Here is a 24,019-nt window from a genome sequence, read left to right as displayed (position 1 = left end):
ATGTTGTAAAAATTTATTAGAAATTACATTGTTACAAGTGCCATTGCCTTTGTATTTTTTAAAACATATTCATAAAACTTAAACAGAGGAGGTTTTAGAACACTGAGTTTGGCATGAAGATCACAACAGGCCTGGAGAGTCAGACTTAAGTATCTGTCCAAGCCTTTTCTTTTTTAAAGTCTTTCTCTCCTTGCCCTTCTGAAAACCAGCCCCATCATGGTTTCTTGGGTTTCATTTCTTTCTTTGTTGAGACATACACCCATGACTTAAGAGCTTGGTAGGCAAGGACCCTACCACTGACTTGTATCCTCAGTCCTAGAGCTTCTTTAGATAAATTATAAAAAATGAAGTTGCTCTGAAGTTTTCATTGTGAGTTAAACTCACTCAAATTGAGGACTTCCCTGAATTATACTAAGCAAGTTTTTCAATATCTCATCCAAATAGCCCTTACATTTTTAAAAACAAGTTCATCATCTTAGTACTTCTTAGAAGACATATGTATTTTATTATGTGTTTTATTTCAGTCTTTTAACCAGCAATTTCTTTTTAGTTATATTCAATATAGGCATATAATCATAATATTTACATATGGCTATCCTATGTGCATGGAACCACATATACACATAAATTTTCTTGTGTATAGAAGAAAAAATAACATAGTTTCAATATGGCATGGGGTCTTAGAATGGGGTCCAGCTATGCATCTGGAATTCTCTTCTACTAAATCCTCACAGGCATCTTGTCGGCATGGTCTGTATACTCACTGTGGGGAGTAACTTGCCATCAGTTCTGTTTGAAATTGCTCCTTCAAATGGTGCTGCACATCCCCCTTAAGGTTCATTCTCTAGCCTTTGGCATACTGACAGGTAAGGTGACAGCTCTCCACCAGCTGGTGTGTTGCATTGATGTAGTCTCCTCTTACTATACAAGCGAAGCTCTTGTACGTACTCCTTCTGAGAATTTTACCTGATGACATGCCGCTTCACTCAACAGATTTCCATAAATTATTACCAAGCGTATCCTACTCATCACCCACCACATTATTTACTTCTGCGAAATATTTAATTACTATATTATTTTATTAAGTATTCACAATTACCATCCTAGTTCGTGTTATTTGTGTTCCTGTGTGTGCACATGTATGTGGGTGCCCAAGGTCAATATCAGATGTCCTTCTTGATTGGTCTCTACCACATATTTTTGGAGACAGGGTCTCACAGTGACCCTGAAATGCTCTGATTCAGTTGGGATGGCTGGCCAGTGACACCCAGCCACTTGTCTCTGCATTAACAGTCCTGGGATTACAAGTGCCTGCCACTGGATCTGGCTTTTTATGTAAGTGCTGGGGATCTGAACTTGAGTACCCGTGCTTACAAGCAGGACTGTGTTGTTAAGAGCCCTGTATTATACAAGTTGTTTGAGTGAAAACAGACAAACTAGAATTTAAGCATTTATCACCCATTGTAACACATCTTAAATTGTCTACACACAAATTTTAAATGTCATAAAATAATGACATGTAGCAACATTTCCTTTTTGAAATGCTTCTTTTAGTGATGAGAGGTTTTCATCATTATTTAATTATTTCTTTAATTCCCTAATACTTTATAAATTACACCAATCTTCCACAATAACATCCAGTGGCTGAGTTCAGTATTTACATGATTTTTAAATTTATTTTGTAAGCAGATAAAAAAACGTCAACATAAACTATGGTCTAAGTAAATCATTCTCTTTAGTTTCTTGGGGTTTTCCTTAACAAGCCTTTCTCTAGATTCACCGGGGGTCTGAAAGATAGGTATACATTAAGAAAAATGTAAGGGCTAGAGAGATGACTCAGTGGTTTAGAATATACTGGTTTAGACTGTGCTCACAACAACTATAGTGGGATTTGATGCCTTCTTCTGGTGTAAAGTCATACATGCAGATAGAGCACTCATGACTAAAATAAAATAAATAAATTGAAAAGAAAATGATTCCTGGGGATCAAACTCATGTCTTCATGCTTAATTATCTAAACTATCTCCCTAGATCCTCATGAAAGATGAGAGAGAGAGAGAGAGAGAGAGAGAGAGAGAGAGAGAGAGAGAGAGAATTGTCTTGTGTCCTGTCATTTGTGGGCTCTCCTTTTGCCTTATTCACTAAAAAGCACAACGACAGAGCTGGCAGAGCACCCCTCTAAGCCTCTTTTACAATGGTGAAAGACTCCTTCACCTCAAGCCTCGGGGCAGTCACCCCAGAGAGGCCTCAGGTATCTCACCAGGTAGCCATTTTCCTCCTAATTTGCTTTTGTAGACAGTCCACATATTTAGCGTGTCTCCTTTAATCGTCTCCAGGGGAAGAGCAAACATAGATTCACATGTTCTGCTTTAGGATGGCGGTGTTGGTATTTGCTTGGATGGAAAATCTCTTAGATAATTAGTCACTGAAGCTGCAAAGATGATGCATGGACATCTTCCTTCAGTTTGGGAAAGAACCTGGGAAAGCAATGAGAACCACTACAAAGTAGGAGAATATCCTCATTGGAGTTCTGCTGAGAGTAATGTATGTAATAGATATTGAAGGAGGGTCTTACTTTGTAAAGCAATTGCCTCAGCCTCAGGCATCAGTGTCTTTTCGGTAGTAATCACAGCATTGGTGTAGCTCTCTGGGTCCGAGCTGTAACAAATGACAGAAAGGGGACCCATCAATGGTAAAGACTGTACGCCTATTGCATTACAGCAGGCAGTGTGATTTTCCTCCATCAATCTAAACACTCATCACTCAGGGAGAAGCATTGTGAACGTAGAACACTGTTTGGAGAGCACTGGGCAATTTATGCTCTGGGAATTGTGTTCTGTTTTTAGCCTTAGCTTTGAAATTGCACCCATGTGTCCTTGGCCAATTGCTTAGTTTCTCTGTGTCAAACTTTTCCTACCTTGTAGAATAAATGTATTACTATTGGTTAGGGAAATAACTAAATAATATATTTACTCTAAAACTCAAAGAACAGTGTCTGGCCTAGATGCTCACTTAATGGAAGCTATCACTATTGTTGTACTTGCAGATTATAGCTATAGCCTGAACCATCATTTGGAGTTCTCTGTAATTCATCAATTCCTTTGGATGCCACAAATATCTAACACCTGAAAGTCAAAAGCCTGTTCTTGAACAAATTACAGTTTTCCAAGGAAAGGGTTTAACAATGATAAAATACCTTCAGATACTTCAGTGACAGACATATAAATGCTATTATAGTTTCTACATTTTTGTTTTAGTTATTTTCAAAAAGTATTTATTCTCATCTAGAACATGCCAGTGGAGAAGCAAAATAAATGTAAAACAAAACAGAGAGATGAGACTCTGTAAGTATGAAGTATGCTTGAAGTCAATAGAGACACAGTTTCCTTGCTAAATAACTCTACCACTCTTATTTCTTAGACCTCTTTGCCCTTGAACTAAGTAAACACAATCAATTACTCATAACTAATTGCTATAATATGACAGGTACTATGGGTAGAATACACATGAGACATCTGATACAATGTGTCAATTCACAGGGACCTTATGAGGTTGGCTACTAATATCCTTATTTAAAGATGGCGAAATCCAAGTGCAGAACAAGAGGCTCTCCCATAACCTAGAGACAGTGGACTGGGACAGACACCTGAAGGAGTAATCTGCTGATCAACTGTACCCATAGTCTCTCCACCAAACCTCAAATGCTTAGACTGCCCACTTAATGGTAAACTGAAAGGTTATTTTCAACATCATTTCACATTTAGTCTCCCTAGCCTCCTTTTCCATGTACTTTCTACAATAAAACCACAAAAAACACCAATCATAAACCAAAACATGAGGGCTCCTGAAGACTAATTTTCTTTCTGCCAACAGGTATGGCTAGAGAATGTCAATGATCAGTTGATCAAGTCAAAGGTACGCTGTATCCCTACTGCTCAGATAAGAACCCTGAGGCAATTTCCAAACACACATCCAAAAGAGTCTATCCCAACCAGGTGGGTCACAGCTTGGTGTAGGTAGGTGATTTCAGCTGAGATGCCTCCCTTCCTCTGAGGGGACTGCCATTTCTGTATATTTCTTTGATAAGGAATAGTGATGTGCTAAATAAAGGGGAACAAAAATAAATGAATATGATTCCTTAAGGTTTGTCCAGCATCCTTATTTGTTCCCCTCTTCTTCTGTATTGACTTCCCTCCTTCACTCCTTCATAATTAAAGCTCCCTTCCCTTGGGTACATATGTACATACAGAAAGAGGGAGAGAGCTAGTATGTACACACACACACACACACACACACACACACACACACACACACACATCCATTAGGACTGACAATGCTCCCACAGGAGCCACACACTATCTAACAAAATGCCAGTACAAGGCATAGCAAACCTCCTTTGAATTATTGGTGAGGGGAATCCAAGAGACTCCTAGACACAATAGGTGATTGCTCTTGCTGTTGACTGCCTCCCAGACATTGACAGTAAGGCCCTGTTGTTGAAAACACTACACACTTCAGACAGAAGACTAGGAAAGTTCTAGCTGGATCTGACGCAGAAGTCTCCTTCCTGGGGTCTAGTGCTCGGAGTGTGAGAAGTTGCCAGGACAGGAAGGCCACCAAGGGAGGGAAATAATCCACAGCCCTCCCCAGCTGTGACACCCATGATTCCCAATGAGGACCCGCACGGCAAGGTATCTCTAAAGATGCATTAGTGACACTTCTGTCTTTGGAGAAACCAACAGGTGGATAATCGGATGCAAGGCCCACTCAACAGGAAAGAACTCATGACTGGTACAAGAAAACTTGCAGCTACACAGGGCTGGTGAGGCTGTGGATCTTAGAGGAGAATGCACTATTTTCACTTAACTAGACCAGCATGAGTCCTAATTGTCTTATGAAACTTGCCTTTATACTCGCAGAAAAATGTAGCTCTCACCCTCTGTTGTACGACAAACTTTTCCTGGGGAGATAGAAAACATATGTCTACTCACCCCCAAGAGGGACCCCACAGCAGACCAAAGTAAGGATACCACCACGGTCCAACTTGGTGAACCAATGTGTTTTATTGAGGTTACTTACAGGAGTGTGGGTGAGGGTTATGTATAGAAGCAGAAATGACTCAAAAATAGCTACATCACCAATGTCCACCCTAGCATGAGTGACAGCACACAAAGCTGGGAACCTGGAGGCCACTGCACAGCCTACATACAGTTCAACAGGTGCCTCAGTTGGTCTAAACCTCTACCAGGCAGATTGACAGGTTTCTGCTTCTCCCCGATAGCTGGTCTGGTCTCTGTGTCTTGAAGCTCAGCTTGTTTGAGTCTTCCTTAAAGCTCTGTTCTGCTCATCTCAGAGTGACTCTCAGCTTTTATTGGTTACTCTGACAGGGAGGGGCCTAGTGAATCTGGTCAGTTTCAGGGACTTCCAGATGCTATTTTGAGATGTATGCTTTCCTGGAAGTTAAATCTCAAAATGCATCCCTGGAGGATGGAAGGTTTCTATCTTGGAGGAAACTTGTTACATATCATCCCTTCATCAAAGAAGCTTCTCTTTGTGACAGAAGGAGATTATTACAGAAAACTAAAACAGGTCAAAATGCAAAAATGAACTGATGGTGTGGTATCCAGCTCCAGTGGATACATCTATAACACAACTCTGGCACCTCAGGTTCAGGAATGTCTTAGAAGTGGGGACAGAAAAGATTTTAAGATAGAGAACCAAGAATTTTGTTATAAAATTTTGTCTCCTAGAAATGACAGGGAAGTTACAGCAATGATTTCACAAAAAGAAGACATGACCAGTGACAATACCAACAGACATGATATCATGGGAGAGAAAATTCTCACAGGGCTCCATGTCTAAAGAAATATAAATAACCAAGAATGATTCAAAGAGGGACAATTAGTGAATTTGTGTTTCCAAGGATAAGATCCCCTAATGGATTATTACAGTACCAAGTGGTCAGCTCTGAAGTCATATACATACAAGCATAAAAAGATTCGGCAGAATGTAGCATACGTATTTTATTAACTATACACATATATATTTATGTAAATATATAACAAAATATATATTTACAAATACATTTACACAGAGAGAGAGAGACTCATAAAAGAAAAAGCCAACAGCTTGAGAGGGAGTGAGGAAGGGGACATGGGAGAAGTAGAGAGAAGGAAAGGAAAGGGAGAGATGATGTAATTATATTTTAATTTCAAAAAATAAGATAATAAAAAATTATCACACGAATTTTCAGAAACACTCACAACAGATGAATTCACTGAAGGCTAAATGTTTTAATTTAGTGCCAATACTAACTAAGCCTTATTTATAGACACCAGGCTTCCATAAGCCTGATGGAATCATAGGTGCAAACAGGAAGCAATCATTTTTCTTTCCAGATATTCTTCATGTGGTTCAGCTCAGTTCACCTCATGAACTGCATTCTTCCCCATGGTTCTCTCCTCCTAGCCAAATAATTTTAAATGGTCTCAGGAAAGAACCTGGGTTGTGTTGCTCATGGCAGGGTCAGCGTTGCTAAGTCCTCCTGAGAGATTTCACAGTGAAGCTTGTTTCCCAAGTCAGAAATGAAAAATCATGTGATTCCTATTGTTTCCTGCAAGGTCCAATTTAAGACATTTGGAATATTTACATTTTATATCAGTAAGAGGTCTTTAAAGCAGTCAAATAAATAATGAAATAATCCCTCAAAATTGCTTGCATAATGAATAATAAATAAACAATGTGGCCAATTACTAGGTATTATAAACAAGTGTTCTGTAACCTCTAAAGCCAAGGATCAGCTATAAATAAGCAATGCACTATCTAAATCCTCGGAAAACAGCTTCCCAGTTCTGGGCTCCTCTTTTAAACAGCTGTGCTGGGTCATCCAGTGCTTGATGAAGGCCAGTTTCTCTTGGCCGTGAGAGTTGGCCTTGAGGAGAATCCATGACACTTGCTTGAGTTTATGAGGATAATTTGCTTGGGCTCAACAGTTCTGCTTCTGTATTATCTCATGAAATGGTTACTGGCAAACTCAAGCACTGTGTTACATTCAAGATATGCGCAGAAAATATCAATTATATCTCCTTAAGATGTTTCGAGGGTTTAGGGTGTCTTCTAAGAATGGCGAAGAGCAAATACCTACAATGTGCATCATTTATTAAGTGGGAGGTTTCCTTGGTAGCCAAAGCAATCAACCTGAGTAAATTCCAACACTAAAACATTTTTACTTTTGTGTTAATGAAGCCATTTATAGCAGTCAATAATGGCTGACAGCTAAATCATATTTGGTATAAATACTAATTAGATGAAGTTCTTTTAGGTAGTCTCTACTCTTTGAAATAAGACAGACATCTAATTGTGGCTTGCATCTGAAATATCTTCCTCAAGCTAATGAATCTGAACATTGGGACCCTGGCTTGGCTAATATTTTCAGAGACTGTGGCACCTTCAGTCATGAACACCAGGTTAATGGGATGGGTCTCTGAGGCCAGGTCTCTGAAAGTTCTAGCCCAGCCCCACTTCTGGCCCAGTTTTCTGCTTCCAGTTCTCCTAACCTGTGAGTTTCTGCCACTTCATGTTCACACTACTGCAGACATAGCTCTCCAAGCACCATGCCTGCTCCACCATGGTGCATTGGATCTTCTTACCTAGGAGGCAAGCAAACCTCTCCTCACTCGAAGTCCTTCTGCCAATATTGGGTCACAGGGACATTATTGTGACAAATCTATCCAGCGAGCCTAATTTTACCTTAAAAAGAACAGTGCCTTTAAGTATGGCTTCAAAGAAATGCATGGGGATCCACAAAACACAGTGGTAGTATACTTTCTAGTGGTTTCCTCTACCTAAAAATTTCCAGAAGGGACCCAAGAGATTGGTTGTATTCCTTCATTATCTATGGGTGGAGCTGAGGGAAGTTTGAGGAAACACAAGGAAGTTGATAAGATTACTCAAAAATATTGCAATAGTCATTGAAATATGGGCTTGGAGAGGTAATCTAACATTTATTTGTAATTTAATTTTAAAGAAACAGATTCTATAACTTGAGATAAAGTAACAAACAAAATTATTTAAATTATGCCAAGTGGGTGAACACAGATTACTTGCAAATATTTTCTTAGTATTCTGACTTCACTTGTCCCCACATCTGGGACCACTTTGGGTTCCTGTTTAAAGCAAATGAGTGAACGGAGGAAGGTTTAACAAAAGCCAGACTTAATGAGGAGAATTCGCCAGCGTTTTCCCAACAAGGTCCTTGCAACTCTCTGAAAAATGAAGTGTCACTTGTGGATCTTGTGTGTGAACTCAATACTTCTGCTTTTATGAATAAAGATTGATCTTAAAAGCATATCATTTAGATTAGCTCTGAATGTGGTTGTAAGTTTTGATTCATTTATAGAAGAAATAACTATGGAAAAAGTTTAAATTGCCATTAAATGAAAAGCCCCAAATCACTGAGGCATAACCACTCTTCATAATTTGCTCTGCTATGCACATATAATTGTATATTAAAGCATGAATGCACTTGACTTTGAGTTCTAACCTATAAAACAGTTAGGTAGCTAAATGCCTAACATAAAATATGTCATATTGAACCTTTCTGAAATAAAAAGGATTGCAATTCACTATACAATTCTGGATATTTTTTCTCATGGTGCCTGCTTATCTCTATTCATATTTCTGTTGAATTGTAAACACAAAATGTATATTTCAAGAAAAACTTTTATTACAAATGATAATTGCATTCCTATTGCTTTAGAGCGATTTTCAAAATATATAATTCACCCCAAACTTGATTAAGGTGAGAAAAGCCTGGCTTTCCACATCAGAGGTGTGACAACCTTTTACGGTGACATCTCAGTAGACTTCACGGAGGAAAACCCATGAGACATTGCAAACACCTGACTTCCATCTGGAGAACAGCTGCTCTCTCTCATATTGGCAAAGGAGATCTGTGGGTGCTCTGCTCTCTGCTGCCTCCTGGGACTCTGACCACCAAGTGTCACTCCGATCCAATGTGTCTTTGAGTTGGTGGTAATACAGACCACACTTACTGATACTGATTCCCTGCAAGCACTCTGCTGTGCACGTTGCAGTCCTTACCTCATCGAATTCTCAGACCACTCTTTTGAAGATGAAAGAGCCAAGGCTTAGAGAGGTTGCCTATGTTGCTCAGGGTCATACAGATAATGAAAGGCAGAGTCCAGCTTTTCATCTACATGACATGAGATCCTGGCTTGCCAGCACTGTGTTATCCTGCACACCTCCGAATAGCTGCATTCCACTATGATGGCAGATTAGTGGCTTCATGAGTCTTCTTGGAACCATCCATTAACCTAGCTGCTGTCTTGCAGCTTAGAGAAAATTCTTCTGCCTTCAGCCAGCTTTGGAGGATCTATCAAGCTACTCTTGGGAATTTGCCTGACAATACTTCTCCTTTTTTGTGCAATTAGTTCTTGTTTCTTGGCTCAGTACCTTAAGTCCCATCCACATGTAGCATTAATCATGATCTCTACCTATTATATGCTTTCCTCCCATACCTATAAGCCTTAACTCCTCACAATCAATCTATATGGATTTCTCTATAATTTCTCGGGCCTTATAGGCATGTGAAGTATCTTCATACAATTTCCAAAGAAACACAATTTCCGTGAAGATTTCTATGTACTTTTATAGTTGCTGAGACTAAAACGTTTGGAATAAAGTCTGAATCATCATTTTATCTTTTGCCCCATGCCCAAACCATTAGAAAACCAGTGAGCTCATTTCAAAATATTTTCAGGACACGGTAGTTCAGAATATGACCTTTCCTTAGCTTTATTTATTTATTTATTTATTTTCTCATTGCTGTAATCTTGATCCAAGTCACTATCACCATGCCTCCCAATGGGATCATCCACAGCAAGTCCAGAGGGACCCTTTCAAACATCTGTCAGACTGATTCATGCTTCTGCTCAAAGCTTTCCCATGGCTTCACACCCCAGATCGAGGGCTGGAAACCCACATCTGTCTACAGGTCTGGTTCCTGCTACCCATAGTCACACTACTGTGTCCACATTCTGTGTGTTCAGCCACACCAACTAACTACTTTCAGATTTTCCTGAATGGGCCAAGCAGGTTTTACTCTGGGGAAATTTCCCGCTCCCTGGAAAATTTTTCTGAACACTAGACACATGGGCTGGTATTGGTGAAATTATTAAAGCCACTCCACATAGTTAAAAGGGAGGTTTATTTTGTGGGGTAACTTACAAGTGAAGGGATAGTTTACAGGGTCTGGGAAAAGTGTGACGCAGTCCGGTGGTGTCTCTGGAGAACCCTGCTCGGTCTAGCTCCAGTGTCCAGGGTCCAGGAACCAAGAGAGTCTGCGCATCCAGATCTCGGGTCTTCAGGGTCCTCTCTCAGCCCCGCCTTGTAGGCGTGACAGTTACCGAAGCCTCAATGGGGGTTGGAACTTCCAGGTCAAAGCTGGAATGGCTACCCACTACAGGTTGGTTTCTCATAGCATGACACATTTGCATGGACAAATCACTACCCCAAGGAGATTTCTCCTGATCACCTCAAAGGAAGAAGCAGCCCATAAACTCAGTGTGCTCTCTTCTCACTTCTCTTGTTTTATGTCTCAACAAAAGCATCACCCAAACCTGACATACACGTATTTATTTCTTTACCTGCGTGTTGCACTTGTAATGGAACATAATAATCTCCTTGAAGGAATGGGATTCACTAAGTTTACTGCCATATTAGGAATATGAGATATTCCTAGTACTTTGGAAACAGTGAATAAATGAATGAAATATTCCCCATTCTTTGGGGAGGATAATTGTTAGGTGTTATTTAGTACTTTGGAAGTAGAGTGCTCAATCATGCAAGTCACCTCTGAGATAATATCTCAAATTTAGATGACATACATTATACATAGAATTGAGACTTGTTTCCAAAACTGAATTTACCACAAAATTATAAAACAGTAATAATTCAATAGCTATCTAATCAACAGTAGGCATAAAACACACCTTTTAAAAAGAAGTATAAGCTGAGTGTGGTGATGCACACCTCTACCCCAGCACTGTGGAGGTAGAGGCAGGCAGATCTTTATACATTTGAGGCTAGCCTAGTCTATAGAGTGAGTTATATAACAAAACTTATTTCAAGCAAGTAAGTAAAAAAATAAATAAAAATTATATGTGAGACTTGTCTCAATGATTAAAACTAAACAGCACTCAGTGGTAGAGTGCCTGTCTGTCCCTCATTTGACCCTTGGTTTGGTACTCGCTATAAAAGTAATTAGACACATATGTGTGTCACTTGTGTTTGTCCAGTATAAAACCACACTATGGACTTTTCAGATACTGAATGTGCAGAAGTGAAACGGTGTTATTTTGGCTTTTTTTCTCTTCTTGGTTTCCCCATGTTTCATTCTTTGTTCTACCTATAGCTATAGTTATAAGACTAATGATAATTTTCAAAGCTTTGATCACAAGATCAAAATTCACTTTCTATAAGTAGAGTGAAAAGTCTTTTTTTCCCCAAATGCATTGTCAATGTATGATATTATATAGCTCTACAAATGCCAAACTTTGTAGTACAGTGTTTTAAGGGACACGCTAGGACATGTTGGTCAAGCAGCAAAAGGTTCCAATTATACAATTTTATAACCCAAGTACTGGTAATATAGTATGTGATGGTTACGACAGTGCAGCTTGGATTACCAGTGTCATCGGATCCTGTGTAGGAGCTTGACTAAGAACGTTGTTGTGGAATATTATTTAAAGATGTGTTACATTCTTTTATGCCGTGGAATATTTGCTTAATGATGTAAAGATGTGTTGCATTCTTTTATGTTGCATTTGTTTAACACTGTAAAGCTGTGTTACTCTGCCTGTCTAAAAACCTGATTGGTCTCATAAAGAGCTGAATGGCCAATAGCTAAGCTGGAGAGAGAAATAGGAGGGGCTGCCAGGCAGACAGAATAAACAGAAAAAGACAGAAGAAGGCAAAGTGAGGAAAGGAGGAGAGAGAATGCCAGGGGCCAGCCACCCAGCCACTCAACCAGTCATGGAGTAAGAAGGAAAGAAGCTAATATAGAATAGAGAAAGGTAAAAGCCCTGAGACAAAAGGTAGATGGGATAATTTAAGAAAAGCTGGTTAGAAATAAGTCAAGCTAAGGCCAGGCATTCATAAGTAAGAATAAGTCTCCATGTACTTATTTGGAAGCTGGGTGGCAGGCCCCCAAAGGGTAAAATACCAACTACAGAATGTAGATCTCAGGTCTGCTCCTCACACCAGAATGAGGAACTTTGAGATGATGTGTGTGCTGTTCGAGCATGTGGATATCTCACAACATATGGCTATGTCAAACCTTCTTGTAGAACTTACAAACACATAATTTTCAACTGGTCACTCTACATCAGCAAAACTAGAAAAATCCATTTGCCAGGTTGCGTGGATTTAAATTTTTCTTCTTAAGAATCACGTTGCCAAAGTTGCTATCTAGAACAATGAAGGAAAATGTTTGTAGCAAATAATTAATGACTGCAGTTTTACTAACTAAAAACTTTGTCAGGATGAAACATTCATTGGACAGGCTGGCCCCTAATAGTAGTCTGGATGCTATCCAATTTCATTTAGAAAATGAGGCATAAGGGTAGTAGATCTTAAAAAGAAAAGCTTAAAATTAAAAAAAAAAACAAAACATGAAAGCAAATGCTGATTAATATACCAAAAAGGACCCAACATGGGCTAATTTAAGGAAAAGGAAAGACATTTTGGTTGGATGTTTATTATGACCAAGGCTGAACACACATATTTACAGTTTTCAGGGAAAGAAAATATTTTTTTATGACCACAGCTGAAGAGAGAACCTGACAGCTGCCCTCCCCACCCCCCACCCCACATCTCCCATGCCATCAGTGTTTTTGGGAGAGGAATTTGAGGTGGTTTTCCTGCTAAATGCTTCCAGCTGTTTCCACAGCCCCATCAGATGGAGTTTCTGCTCATGTTGACTTTGGCTGAAGTCTTCCCTGGAGCCCAGCACTGTAAGAGCCTTTGCTCTGGGCCAGGGGACTCTGGACAAACATTCCAGAGTTTCTCAGTTCTTAACATTAACATTTGACGGATTCTTCTCTTAATTTCTTCTGGAGAAAAGTCACAGACAGTGGATGGCCTCCTTTGTCCTGTGACAAGCCTGGTATTTCCCACACACAGACTTCTTTTCCATTATATAGGTCTACAGCTGGAAACCCGAGAAAAATAATAATGCGCACAAACTACGGCAAGCTATAAAAATATGTGCTCTTTCAAATATGCATCAGCACATTTTGACAGTCTCCTGAAATACCAGACTCCTTTGAAGTCCTTAGAAATGAAGAGGGAAAAAAAAAAAAAAAAAAAAAAACAGCTTTCCAGCAAGCCCTTAAAGAGCTGTGTCAGAAAGTGCTCAAAAATGTTGAGACACAGCTACAGTTAATTAAGGCAGTCACCTGTCATAATCACACTGAAAGAAAATAGCACTTTTTGATACTATTTTGATAACCTTTCAAAAACAGTAAATCTAATGCTTGATTTATGCTAAAATGATTTTATTGTGGTTTCCAGATTCATCATAAGATGTAAAATTAATTATTGATTCTTCAACACCCGCCGAGTTGAACTCAAATTTTTTTTTTCTATTAATGATGAAGACATAGAAAATGGCCTGGTTTTGCCAGCCGTATGACATGAAATGGCCACAAGCACATAATGTCTGTAATCTATCTTATTTGTTTTGTTTTCATTTTTGTTTTTGTTTTGTTTTGTTTGATGTACCATCTTACTCTGTAGTTTTGGCTAATCTGGAGCTCACTATATAAACCAGACTGGTCCCAACGTGACAGAGATCTTCCTGCCTCTACATCTCCAGTGCTGGGACTAAAGGTGTGCCCCATCACACCTGGCATAAAAATATCTTAATTGACTTATTTGTCTGTGTGATGCATGTATATATGGGTGCAGAAGCCAGCAGAGGGTGTTGGATCTCTTGGGGCTGGAGTCACAGCTGTGTTCAGGACAACAGGCTTGTTACCCCAGCAATCACACTTAACCCCTGAACCATCTCTGTGGTCCTCTAGCTTTGTCTGACCTAGAAGTAAAGCATATAGCATTGGTTTTCACTGATGAATTGTAAATAAGAGAAATGATAGCAAAGATTATGACATATAACTTACATAACAAAAGAGGCTTTAGATTCTTTTGTTTTGAATACACCAAAAGTATACTTTAAAAAGTTACTGAAATACAATACCAGTATATTCAGAGTCGACATTAAAATGATATTAAATGACATTTTGAAATTCTATCAAGTCCACACCTATAATATTTATATAAGAATTGACTGAGGTAGAAAATGACTATGTGCATAGTAAGCTTATTTGTATAAACATGCATAAAGACTGCATATTTACATCTCACTATAGTATTAATTTGTTCTATTTTGTATGCATTATTTAGAAATTAAAATCTATCAGAGAATATCCCTGGTTTCTTATCCTGATTTATTAAGCAATGCACATAGCAAATAAGTTGAAATCCATTAATACACCATTTGTAATGCACCCCCCCACCCCGGCAAGGATAAACAAATTATACATTATTATTGTGATTTTTGATTATTTCTACTGCTCAAGTTCAGAAAAGGTAAAAACCTGTAGAATCAAGAATTTCAGCTTAGATAGTATACTGTGGCACACGAGAGTGTAATATCTGGAACCAGATGCCTGAGTTTTGGTTCCATCTCGTCCTTTTTCAGTTGACTCCTAAACAAACTATTTGTCCTCTATACTTCTGGATCCTCATCTGCAAAGTGAGACTGACATTTAATTCATAAACTTGTGGGGGTTACAGCAGTACTTAATTTAAGGCACTTATATCTCATTGCTCATGGAACTCAGTCAGTGAGAACATAATTGTTACCACTGTTTTGTTTTGTAATGTTCAAATCACCTCCTAGTGAAGAAAGGCCCTTTGTATCTCCCGTGCCTGAACCATGTGATATAGCTTTATATTGTCATTCGATGCTATCTGGAAGAATATTGGGCTTTGGTGGCTAGCCCTAAGGGCTTGAAGTTTCATGTTTCAATTTAGATAAAGTCTACTTCCTGGAAATATTTGATGTTCAAATCAATTCAGATCACTTCTGTCCCTTCTCCAAGTCCTTAAGTACTTTCAGTCTTACTTAATCCCATCACTAACTCTCCCCATAACTGCGCTTATCTAGACCAAGCATACTTATATGTACTTAGATATTTCTCCTATTATGTAACTGTATTAGGTTCTTACCTTAGAGATCCAGTGATAACCTTAAAAATTATTTTTCAGGCAATTAGACTTTTTGAAATACCCAAACCTTGAGGTATAATGTTTCCTGGCTTGTGCCCTTATTTATGCTAGCACTCTGTTAAAATGTTGGCTATATTGTTTGTGGCCATAAGAAACTTAATTCAGGTAAATTTTTCTAATTCAGATTTCCACAATTCTTTTGCCATAATAATTAATTTTTCAGTACAAATGTAGGCTCCAGGACTTCCACTTTTCAGAATCGCTTGTAACAAACTAGTCTACTGACCAAGAAGCACAACAAAACAAGAAGGTGTTGCTCATGGTTACAGGCAAGAACGATTCAGCAAGACATTTATAACCATGAGGGTCGGTATTACGGAGAATGTGTATTGAAGTGGACTTGCAAATACTTCACAACACCTTCTCTTCAGGAGAGCAGCAGCCTAAAGCTTATAGCAGCTCCACAGGGTTGCAGACTGAACATCAAAAGCTTAGAGCTACCAAATCAGGCAGAGCCCAAAGACAAAGGCCCATAGAGAAGTGGACATCACTCAGGACCCTCCCATATACCACTCACTGCCCACCTTCAAAATCACAGCCTCCTTTTTCATTAATTGTTACTGCATGCAACAACCAATGTAGCACAATAATCCCATGGATGCAGAAGTGGCACACATACCTCAGTGGTAACTAATAGCTCCCTGATTGTACCTGACCCTCTCAACAAGAGGGTTACCGTGCTTGTACTGGAAACCTAGCTGGCTACCCCTTGCTAATGACATCATGATTATTGGAGAAGAATCTACTGTAGACAAATTTCTAAACAGTCTTAGTAAATAAGAAACACAGAGCCAAATACAGAGGTAAATAGCCAAAGAGATCAGAGAGTCACAACTACCTAATCTTACCACCTTCCTGCCTTTGCTTCCCCATAGAGAGAGACCTTCTTCCTGTGTGACTTGTGTTTTATTGCTTTCCTGTTCTGCCTTCTCATTGGCTCTAAGCCCAGCCACATGATTTCCTCGTCACTGCCTGCCTATACAAACCTCCTGGTCTCTATGGTTGGTACTGGGATTAAAGGCTCAGGTCACCACGCTTGGCTGTGTCCTTGACCACACAGAGACTCTGACTGCCATGTGATCGGATTAAGGGCGTGAGCTACAACTGCCAGTCTTCTGCTTAATGGCTGGCTTTTACCTCTGATCTCTAGGCAACTTTATTTATTAACATACAAATAAAATCACATTTCAGCACAATTAAAATATCACCACAATCTATAACCACTAATTTTACGAAACCAGCATAATCCCTGACAACAATCTATAAACATTTCTCCTCATACTCATAGATAAGAGTATAACTTTGTAAAAGATTTATTTAGTGTGTGTGTATGTGCACAAGAGTGTGCATGTGTGGGTGTGGGTGTGTACCTGAATATGTGTATGTGCACTACATATCTGTAAGTACCCACAGAAGCCAGAAGAGGGTGTCAGATGTCTTGGAGCTGTAGTGACAGGCAACTGTGAGCCCCTAGTGTAGATGCTGGGAACTGAACCCAGGCCCTCGGTGAGAGCAGCAAATTCTCTTAGGGGCTGAGGCATCTCTCCAGCCCTGTGAGCATCAGGTTTGTTATAGCTTTTCCCCATATAAGCACATACCTACCTCAAAGTTTCAGATGATTGTAAAGAGAAGAAACCAATGGAAAAATGATACCAAAGACCAAGCAGACTTCGGGGCATTTTTTTTTTTTAAACAAATGAGCCAAATGGACTTTTGTTCAATTTGGCCACAGAGAGCTTTTGTAAATAGCCAAGGATTTCAGTTAAGGACTCGGAAATACAACCATATAGGTAAATAAGGAGGCAAAATGTGAATAGATCAATCTTCTCAGAGGTTAAAATCCAGCAAACAGTTTTCTTACATTCAGAGTGTGTGATTAAGCCCTAACTTCAGAGCCTGTATGATATATTTTGAATGAAAATCTGTGTAAACTCCTTAAATTAGTATATAGGATAAATTAGACAAATGTGTGCTTTTGTGCATGTGTGTGCCTCTATGTATAAGACAGAATATAGGCAATAAACACAGACTATAAGTGTGACCAACATCAGCATCTTATGCATGGATTTTAGAAGCACAGTGTATTAAGGGGCTGGAGAGACAGCTCAGTGGTTAAGACACTACTGCTCTCCTAGTAGACTCAGGTTCAATTCTCATCACCCACATGGTGGATCGCAATCATCTGTAACTCTAGATCTGGGGGACATAATGTCCTCTTGTAGACTCCAAGATCACCAGACACATACATGACAAAAAACACCCCCACACACAAACAAATAAGTAATTTTAAAAAATGTATTAAAAACAAAGAAAAATTTTTTATGGAAGAAATATAATACTGAAAACACAAGATCAACAGATAAGCTTAACTGTGTGTCTTAGAGAAGAGTAAAAATAATTCATAAACTAGAACATAGGTCACCACAAATTATTAAGACAGAGGTATGTGGACACTGAAGGTTAAAATAGAGAAAAGAGCACAGTAAATAGGGAACACAGCAAAACTAGATAGGCATAGTGAGTATGTTATGGATTGTGAAAGAAAAGAATATAGCGAACTCACATAGACTGGGGCAGCATACATAGGGCCTGCCGGGTCCGTACTGGGTCCTTTGTGTGTATATGATGACTTGTAGTTTAGTGTTTTTATGTGATTCCCGAGTGTGAATGAGTGAGTCTCTGATCCCTGTATCTTCTCTTGGACTCTCCTGTTGATTTGTCTTGTCCAACTCAAACGTGATAGTTTTCGCTTTATCTTATTATATTTTATTATTATCTCTTAGAAGTCTGTTTTTGTTGTTTTGTTTTGTTTTTAGTGACAGACAGTAAGGGAGTGGATCCAGATGGGAGGGCATGAGGGGGAAAACTGAGATGAGTAGAGGGAGGGGAAACCATAATCAGGATATATTACGTGAGAAAAGAATCTGTTTTTAATAAAAGAGCAAAAGAAAAGCATGCAGAAGCTTGGGAAGTAATTTGTGAAGACCATCCAATGATACTCTTCTGAACTCCAAGCTGGATGTCCAAGAAGCCCTCAGAGCCGCAAGCATTAGACATCACAGAAACACATCATGATCACCCTGGCAAAACCCAAGGGAAACAACAGCTTGTTACAGACAGCTCACCTCCCCTGTTGTGGTGGTTTAAATGAAAATGGCCCTTAGACTCATAGGGAGTGGCATTATTGGAGGTGTGGCCTTGTTGGAGGAAGTGTGTCACAAATGGTGAGCTTTGAGGTTTCAGAAGCTCAAGCCAGGCCCAGTGTCACTCTCTCTCTTCCTGCTGCCTGTAAATCCAGAGATAGAACTCTTAGCTCCTTCTCCAGCATCATGTCTGCCTGCATGCCACTATACTTCCTGCCATGACAATAATGGACTAAACCTCTGAACTGTAAGCTAGCTCCAGTTGAATGTTTTCTTTATTAGAGTTGCCCTGGCCATGGTCTCTCTTCACAGCAATAGAACACTGATGAAGACAGGAGTCTATCCCACATTACCGTCAATAAAAACAGTTATGCTACCAAAACACCAATACAGTCAGATAATACCAAGATAGAATTTAAAGTACTAAAAAAATAAATAAATAAACATAGCCAACCAAGAATATCATTCCCAGAGAAAATCGACTGTCAGTATTAAGACATATGTATAATCTATCACCAGAGAGGATCTAGAAGAAATAGTTGTAGCATGAATCCTAATTGATCTTATTAATAAAATCTTATAGTCAGATATCATGGTGAAAGCTGAAAGATCAGAAAAGCAGAACAGCCAGCCATTAGCTTTTACCACTACAAAATCCTCAGCTGATAGGAGACCTGAGTTCCTGTTTCCTCCTGCCTTATATTCCTCTCTCAGCTCAGCCATATCACTTCCTGTTTCCACCTCCCTTGTGCTGGGGTCGATGGTGTGTGCCACCATTGCCTGGCTCTGTTTCTCTTTTAGATAGAATCGATCTTGTGTAGTCCAGGGTGGCCTTGAACTCTCAGGGATCTGTCTGCCTCTGCCTCCTCAATGCTGGAATTAAAGGTGTGTGCCATCACTGCCTGGCCTCTATGGCTAACTAGTGGGTTAGTTCCAAACTCTGATCTTCAGGTAAGCTTTTATTTGTTATATCACAAACAAAATATCACCACAAATAATTATCACAGAAACTCAGATAACTCAGGTTCAGCCATCTTTATATTAAAGATGTTCCTCTTTAAGACACAATAGGGTAAGGATAACCTCTTGAATAAGTGATGTTCAATAGCCACAAGCAAAACAGTGATTTTTTTTTTGATTAATTGGATTTCACATTATGCATTCAGATCCTACTTATCTCCCTATCCCTTCACATCTGCCCTTTACCCTTGCAACCTCTTCCAAAATCAAATCCAAATTTAAAAGAAAAACAAAACAAAATTAAGAAACCAAACATAAACATGTATGTGGTCTTTGGTGGCAATATGGGCCACCAATATCAATATAGACCCTGGCTGTGGTAGGATTCAGAAATGATCCTAGGTAGCAGCCTGGGCCCAGATGTCACCATGGTCCTAGGCAGCTGTGCAGGCCACTTGGACTAGCATGGATGGCACCTGTGGCTGTGTGGCCCTTTGCCATCAACATGGCCCCAAATGCCCAGACCCCAGCATTGGCTGGGTCTTCAATGGTCTCAGAAACTACAGATATCAGCTCAGAACCTGGCTGCAGCACGGCCACAGACCCAGATGTGGCTCTCAGCCACTGCCCTGGTCCAGAGGATACCATAGTCACAGTTGTCAGCACTGGTCACCCAAACTGACCCGACACCAACTGCAACAGAGCCCTTGGACACCAACATAGTTAAAGGCCTCAGCCCAGACCCCAGGCATCCACATGGCCCCTGGATTCAACATGAGCCAGGGACATCAACACAGAACCTGGCTGCAGCTGGACCACAGACCCAGATATGGTCTTCGGCAGCAGCCAGGGCCAGGATGACACCATGGTCCCAGGTGGCTTTGCTGGTTACCTAGATTGTCATGGCCCCATGGCAGCGTGGCCCTCAGATACAAACAGGGCCCCAGGTGGTGGCCCATACCACAGTCCCCTGCAAGGTCCCTAGGGGTGATAGGAGCCATAGACATCAGCACATGCCCCCTCGGCTGCTCCAGAGCCCTGAACCTTGGCCATAGCCCAGGCCCAGAAATTTTCTCTGGACTCGGGTGGCCAGCAGGTCATTCATGATAGCCTGTTCCTTACCACTCTGACCTCTCCAGATCTGCCTCTCTCCCCAGCCTACAAACTGTTCTGCCCGCCCCCCTTCCAGCTCACCACCCTGTACTCTCTCACCACAATGGTGCCTGTCTGGTGCCGGGACTGTGGTAGGGTCACAGGCGGCACTTGATAGAGTCCTGCCCACCCCAGCCATAAGAGATGGCACGGAGCTGTAGCCTTTCCTCCCTCCTGTGCCTGTGCCTGGGGACCTCGGGTGGCTGCTGGTTGTGCTTGCCCCGGACCAAGAAGTCTGGGGGAGCCATGGGTGTCCTCCACTGATTCAGGCCCACATCAAAACAATGAAATTGTATTCAATTTCATTTCCATGATGGCAAAATTAGATATGAATGAAAAGGTCAAATAATTGCTCTTAAATTTAAACTACAGGAAGTTTATACAAAAATACTCCTTAAATCTTCAGTTTTTGAACAATTTCTTTCTCTGAGTGTTATTGTCTTGAATTATCTTCCTTGCCTCTTAAGTAATCTCTACATTAATGACTTTAAAAATGTACTGTTCAAAGGTTCAACATAACTCATCACTAATATGCTTGTTGTATTGCTGGTAGCCTACTACCTAGCTTAGGAGGAATTTAAGGAGTGGCAATGAGGAGGAGAAACTGAGTCACATATTAGACATAATATGATATCATTTAGGTCAATAGTTATATTAGCTTGATAAACTGGCTGTCAGAGGAGGAAATAGATTATATTACAAAGAAAAACAAAAATATCTCCTAGACTTTCTCAGCATCAGAGGTCTATTTTAAAAAGCATTTCCTGCTGGGGTCAGACTAAATCATCTAACATGAAAAGACTCAAAGGGCAATTGTCACCCTGCAGCTGTAGAAGCCAGAGAGGGTATTTACATTCCCCGGGCAATTGATTAGGAAGAGTCACACATTGCAAAGGAGAGGAGCCTTTAAATATAATTCAGTGTAACCACCATACCATAACTATGAAGAGAAAGGGACTTCCTAGCGTCAAGGGTATTGATCAGGCTCACACAAGGAGCAGTGGGAAAAGGCAAGAGTGAAATTCACTGTAACAATGGCTGTCTGCAAATACAAGGCTCAGGAATTCAGCAGTCATTCACTCCACCTGGCAAGAATGTCTTGGCTAGTCTTCAGTGTATGCTGGAATCCTGAAGAAGTAGGCGCTCACACCAGCGAAAGAATGGACTTGCGAGAGAGAGAGTCAGAGCAAGCAGGCAGAGAGAGCAAACTTCCTTTGCCATGGCCTTTATGTGGGTTAACAGCAGAAGGTGTGGCCCAGATAAAAGTTGGACATTCCAGCCTCAAAGAAGGAGATTAGAAGTGGATCTTCACATTTCAAATGATTTAATTAAGAAAATAAAATCCCCCACCAGTGTGTGTGGCAATGCATTTGGGTTTTAGCTAATTCCAGGTGTAGTCAAGTTGACAAACAAGAAAAGCCATCATAAGTCTATTCAGTTTAGTAACTGTTCCCATTAAGTACTTGGTTTTTTACATTTAAAATGACCTGGGAGGGGCTAGAGAGATGGCTATGTTGTTTAGAGCATTTTCTACTCTTGCAGAGGACCTGGGTTCAGTTCCCAGAAACCCACATGGGAGCTCATAACCATCTGTAACTTAAATACCAGTAGATACAATATTCTCTTCTGGAACTTACGTGGTATACATACAAACTTGGGGACAAGCACTCACATACATAAGACAAAAATCAACAAATCTCTTTTTAAAATGTTCTGAGATTCTCCTTGTGGATTTCTATGGAATTTGCCTCTGGCTTCTAAATGTCAAAGAACTCTAATGTTAACCATGTTACCATTCATATGAGGTCACCAGGACTTTTCAGAAAAGTCCTGGGGTGGAGGACTATGAAATTGTCTGGGATTGTTTCAGCATCAATAGAGGAAGAAAAATACCTGTTGACTTTGTATATGTTTCCAGTCTGTGTCCTTTTAAGAGTCATTTTAATGTCTACTATCTAAAGATTTTAGGCAAACACGGTAAAGAGCAGGGGTCTGTTGTGCTTATCACCATTCCCACCTCCTTATTTCTTTCTCTCTCCAGCAATGATGAACACTGACACATCACTGCTTTCATAGTTAAAAGAGTCACACAATATATGTTTCTAAATCCATCTAAAAACATTTTCCGGTTGTTCACCATAAGCAGTGTGCTCAATACATCCGAAAGAATCACGACTGCAGGAGAAGCTGTATTTCCCCTTTGTTGCCACCAACAGTTGAGTTACTGCTATAAAATGTTTCCTGTCTGTGCTTAGCTCTGCAAGAGGAGCTTGATTAATTATGCCTTGTATACATCTATTCTAAATAAAATTCTATGTAAGTAGAAGAAAACTGTAATGAAGATATCATGAAAATCAAGAGCTTAGAGCCAACTATTACCCTTATATATTAATTCAGCAAAATTGAAAACCTATCAGCAAAGCTTTTGTTTTTGTTTTTGTTTTTGTTTTTTTGAGACAGGGTTTCTCTGTGTAGCTTTTTGCCTTTCCTGGAACTCACTTGGTAGCCCAGGCTGGCCTTGAACTCACAGAGATCTGCCTGGCTCTGCCATTAAAGGTGTGTGCCACCATCGCCCGGCTCAGCAAAGCTTTTTATTGTTGTCTATTCATTGGTTTTAGGAGACAGGGTTTCTCTATGTAGCCCCAACTATCCTGGAACTCACTCTGTAGACCAGGGTGGTCTTGAACTCAGAGATTTGCTTGCCATTGCCTCTCAAGTGCTGTGATTAAAGGTGTGCATCACCATACCTGGCTTGGTGAAATTAAAAAAAAAAAAAAAAGAATCCTGGTGAATGCTTATCAGTATAGCACTCAGGAGACTAGGGCAAAAAAAAATCTGTTGCAAAAAAAAGGACATTTAAAAACTTTTATTTATATCTATCTTTAAAATTTCCACTTAATTTATGGCCACTATAAATAAACTACTTAGCACATACCTATTGGTAGATGAGTTATAAATAGAAAGAATGCATATTTTAGAATATTTTATTTCCAAGTAGACCTCAGACTTAATTAATTGAACATCAAAATAGTACTGAGAAACACTCTATGAGATGTTCTACTCTCAGGTGAATACAAAAATTACCTTTAAAATATTAAATACAGTAAGAGAATAAATTGGATTCACAAGAAAGCTAAAAATATTCCATAATGACTATGAGTTTAGAATTCAACTCAAAAATGATACCTTGAAAATTAATAGAAGACAGTACAGTGACTCTTCCATCTAAAACTGAGCAATATTTGTTATTCCTAAAAGGTCCTTTACAGTTTGTTTTCCCTCTAAAATACATCTTGCTTTATACTGAATTCGTTAGAAAATAGACAGACACACAGTTCAGCTGCAATAGCTCAGACATTATGTGTGGGGCTCCAAGATTCAGAACAGAGTGG

The 24,019-nt window shown here is 39.8% G+C and overlaps 1 pseudogene; it reads right to left on the bottom strand.

Annotated features, from left to right (window-relative positions):
• LOC114696850 overlaps positions 1–20,123 on the bottom strand; it is a 71,862-nt pseudogene extending 51,739 nt beyond the window's left edge.
• Positions 20,124–24,019: the final 3,896 nt, after the last annotated feature.

The sequence above is a fragment of the Peromyscus leucopus genome, chromosome 8a, assembly GCF_004664715.2.
Source record: "Peromyscus leucopus breed LL Stock chromosome 8a, UCI_PerLeu_2.1, whole genome shotgun sequence".
Classification (NCBI taxonomy): Eukaryota; Metazoa; Chordata; class Mammalia; order Rodentia; family Cricetidae; genus Peromyscus; species Peromyscus leucopus.
This window is presented reverse-complemented; position numbering and strand designations above follow the sequence as displayed.